This window comes from Struthio camelus, chromosome 3 (assembly GCF_040807025.1).
Source record: "Struthio camelus isolate bStrCam1 chromosome 3, bStrCam1.hap1, whole genome shotgun sequence".
Lineage (NCBI taxonomy): Eukaryota > Metazoa > Chordata > Aves > Struthioniformes > Struthionidae > Struthio > Struthio camelus.
In genome coordinates, this window is record NC_090944.1 from 140,166,567 (window position 1) to 140,170,992 (window position 4,426).

The 4,426-nt window shown below is 45.5% G+C and overlaps 1 protein-coding gene across 3 annotated transcripts in view; it reads left to right on the forward strand.

The window, feature by feature from the left end:
- The window catches only part of COMMD1 (copper metabolism domain containing 1), an 81,937-nt gene that overhangs the window by 70,195 nt on the left and 7,316 nt on the right, over nt 1–4,426 (forward strand). The gene's annotated exons all lie outside the window — the stretch shown is intronic.

The following is a 4,426-nucleotide window of genomic DNA, read 5'->3' on the forward strand; positions in this document are numbered from 1 at the left end:
TACAGGTTATTTCATCCTGAATTGTGCTAGTACCCTTGGAATTAGCAGAGCTGTGACTTTTATAACCTGTCCTTTTCTCCCCCAGCAATTTGCCATATAAGCTGGCCCCACGTTCAGGGTATTTGGAGTCTGTTTGGAGACTGTTGTTGTGCACTGTTAGAGAGGACGTTTGTGGTATTTTCGACAAAACAACCGAAGGTTTCAGCTAATCTAAATCAATAATGAATGAACAGTGTCCTAGCAACATCTGGAAGACAGTAGTTATGACAGAGCTCTCTTTCAGTAATGAAAAGAAACATGAGATCACTAATCACAAATGCGGGATGATTAACTGTTAGGCATGCACAATTTGTTCATTTTCAAACTCTGTTTGACTATTATACTCTCTTATACGCTATGCTGTTTAAAAACAGCATAACCAAATGTAAAGTACATAAACCTTGCATCCAAGTATTAAGCTGTCTCTTTTCTTATTCTTTATTGCGTGTAATAACTTCAGTGTACCCTTCCTTCTAATTAGTTTTACTGATTTAAATATATCTTATGGCATTTTTTTCTGTAACGCTTTCTGCTAAGAAAACTCCAGAACCCAGTGGACATCTGAACGGGCATGAGCACCAGCAGGTTACAGCATGTGCATCCCTGCATCCATAAATAATCATCTTTCATTTACGGTTCAAAATAATAGAGGGGGTATTTTCAGTAAGCTGATAACATAAAAGCAATAAAATTAAATTTACCATGCAGTATCAAACAGAGAACTCGTCTTATGCCCCTGGAATTATTCCAATTTCTACAATCCTTTCTATTTAATCTGTGATATTACAGGCTTGATGTTACATTAAAAGAATTAAAAAAAAAATTGCAAGAGGGTTAACCTGAGTGTGTGTGTGTTGATTTAATAATCGTTAGCTTAAGAGATTCATGGTTCATGTAATACCAAAATAACGCAGAAGAATTGGAAGGCACTTTCGATAGCAAATGTTTATGCTCCATTTTATGTGCTCTATTTTATAGAGTATTATCGAAATGACTTGCACTTCGCCCTGGAGTTTTTGAAGGTCAGGGTTATAAGTTCGTTGCAAAAATAGCTCTGAATTTAATTAAAAATAATGAGTTTAGTATTGTCAGAGATGTGGTTATATCAGAGCAATGTATTGCCATCCATTCCATTTTTTCTGGAATTATCTAGACTTTGCTGTCATGATCTTATGCCCTAGTGTACCTTGCAGAATATTAATATGTCTAAAAATAACTTCTGAAGTTTGCAGTAGGATCACAATTGATGCAATGTGCTAGAGGGTTCAATGCGACGTCTTGTATTTTATCGCGCTGCGTTGGTTGGTGGCAGCCTCGGTTTTTTCTCTTTTTACCACTTATCAGGTGCTCCTAATGGGAGAATCTAAGCAGCGAAAATAAATCACTCTCAAACATCTAACAGGAAATATTTCCACTTAGCATGAATCACCCAGTTCAATGTGGTCTTACTTTGTTTCTTGAAGAAGAAAAAATGAGCTCCACGCCAATATTTTGCCTCTTTTGGGGTCATCTTTGTGTACTTTGTAGAACATTGTCATGGAAACTTATGCATTATATTTTTTTTTAGCACAACTTACGTAGGTCATTTCTGTCTCCCTCTTCCCCGGTCCTACCAAGAACGCCATGAACAACCATTCCTCGGAAAAGCAAATTCAGAGCAGTAAGGAAGCTCTCTGTGCTGGGAATGATGTTCCCCTCTGCTGCTCTGCAGAAGGCCACGTGTAGCTCGTTTTATATTTTGATGTTCCTATAGCAACTGCTGGAGACGTGTGCAGGGCAGAGAGGTGATAGGACAATTTTGGGCCTAAAACTGTAGCTCGAGGGAGTGTAACAAGAGTAGAACCCAACACGGGTAGCCAGGCAGCGTTTTGGGGCCTCCCAGCGATCCTGGGGTGAGTCACGTTTGCAAAGCGTGCTCCGCGCATCGAGGAGAAGCGCTCGGTGGAAAGGTTTGGAAGCAACTGATAACAACGCTCAGGTAAGGACACTGGGGTTTTTCTGTTCCTCTCCTGCAAATTCCCACCTTAATGAGCGAGACCAGTCTATACCGAGGCTCCTGCGGGATAGCTGTGAGGCATCGCTGCAAAAACTACTTTAAAACACGCCTTTTCCAATGCAAATGTGTCCCGTGTCCTTGCACTGGTTTTAAAAGCACCTAATTTCTAATTAGGATTTTGGGTTGGATTGGGTGAAGTTGGGTTGGGGTGGTTTTTTTCTTTTTGTCTTATCTTTTTTAGGATGGGAACTTTGGGGGGCTTTTTTTTTTTTTTTTCCCCCCCTCCTGGTTGGGTTGGCTCTCTTAAGCCACTGAGTCGTGGCTTAATACCTTTCGGCAGCTAAGGCCGTTTGCCAGCTTGCCTTTAGCACGGAAGAGCGTCCGCGCCGCAGCCTCCGCGGACAGCGCCAGCGCGGCTGCCTTGACTCTCCCCGGCGCCAGCAGCCGTCGAACGGCAACGTCGCGTTGAGGCATGACCAAAGCCACCTTCTACTTAAGCTGTCGACTTTAAAACTAGCCAAATGACAGCTCCTTCATGCCGCCAGTCACTGCCGAGACTGTCGTTCCGTTTGCAGCGTGCAGGTTCCGGCCGCCTCTTTGCAGAGAGCGGCTGGGCCTTCCCCGAGCGGCGCGCGGCGCGAGCCCTTCCTCCCGTGCGCGGCGCCTTAGCTGGTTACGTTCGGCACGCTGACCGCACGCTGCGTAGGAGAGGTGCAAGAGACCTGGACTGGGTTTTGAATGTTGGCCGCCTGTAAAGTCAAGGAGCGTTTATTACTACCCCCGTGCCCTTTCTTCAGGTTTGTTTCCTCGCTGGCTATTTCCAGATACTTTCTTTTTCAACTATAATTACTGTGTTAAAGTAATGAAAAAATGGCGAACCAGGAACGTGCCGTTCCGCTGGCATCTGTGCCGCAGGGTTGTGGAGCTCCTGGGAAGGGGGCTGTTTGGACCGCTCCTCCTCGGCCTGGCCTGGCCAAAAGTAAAGCGCGTGGACGGGGAACGCGGTCTCTGGGACGACAGGTTAAGCTGCATCGCTACACCGGCCGAAAGCCAGCCTTGCCGCAAGAAAGCGTTATCGTTTCGTATTAGCCATCATCCTCGAGCAGAAGCGGCAGCCAGCGGTTTCAGTCCATACTGTTGCAGTGAGGCCATCGAGAAAATTATGTTTGGAAAGTGTGTGCAGGCTCGTTCGAAGCGGGGAGGCCTTCCATTTCATCTCAAAGGTAGATTTAATTTTTAAGCTAAGGTGTGAAATGTTAACAGATAAGGTAATTGTGCAGGATTCATTTTCCTATCGAATATTAGCTTGTGATTTGGGGTATTACTTACAGGGCAGTCTCTGCGGTATTTTCATGAAATATATGTAAATGTAATTAGTAAATTTTGAGAAAAGTGGGAGAAGCACAAGTTTCCAGGTAAACCCGAAGGGTTCATACCTGAACACATCCGTAACATTTCCATTTGCTCTAGGTAACGTAACATCAAATGTTTTAATAGCTGCGAGCAAACGTGAAAAAAAGTTGATAAAGTACACAGATTTACAATCTGCAAATTACAAATGCAATTAGCATTTTGTCTTTTTGTGTTGAGCCGTGGAGTTGGCGTTGCCTCGTGGGTGTCGCTGGAGAAGAGGAGTCTCTGCGTTTCGGGTTCCCGTACGTGGTTGCTAGCATGTTTGCTCTCCTGCGATGCAAACTGGCCGCAAGTTCAGGCTTGCATGAGACCTTTAGCGACGGGCGCGTTGCACCACGTAGCGCCGGAGCAGCTTTCTCTGCCGTTGTTTTATTTACCCCCAGCTGGCTGTTCTGTTTGCAACCTAATTTGCTTGCATTGTAAGTTGTTGCTAAGATATTATCTGGTGTTAATACATCACTGATTTAACCCTAATCCTGCCGTTTTGAGGTAAGCAGAGCCTCCGGGGATTTTAGTGCGTTTAGAATAAAAGTCAAAGGTATCTTTGTAGATGAAACACCGGCTGCGATAATTCTGTTTGAGGGAAGACGGTTGGCTAGCTCGTAGCGAACGCGGCTTCAGATAGCGCTGCGTTTCTTCCAAATTGCGTAATTGTATCTGAAAGCCTCCAAAGGCAGGTTCTTGGTGTCTCTTTTTCAGTGCTTTTCCCTGCTCAAAAGCGCACGACTCGGAGCGAGGTGCCCCCGGGAAGGGGGTGTTTGCAGCCACGCGGCCCTGCTCTGCATCACCGGCGTCCGCAGAGGCACAGCAACACGCCGCCGGCATGGCTGGGGGTATTTTGGCTGTTCTCAGGTTCCTGCGGATACCGGCACGCATCCTCTCGTAGATCGGTGTGGTTTAACCTGCGGGCCAGATTCAACCAGCAGATTATTTGTGGCCTCTTCTGCGGAGTAACTGCTCAGGTAGACAGCTGTACGT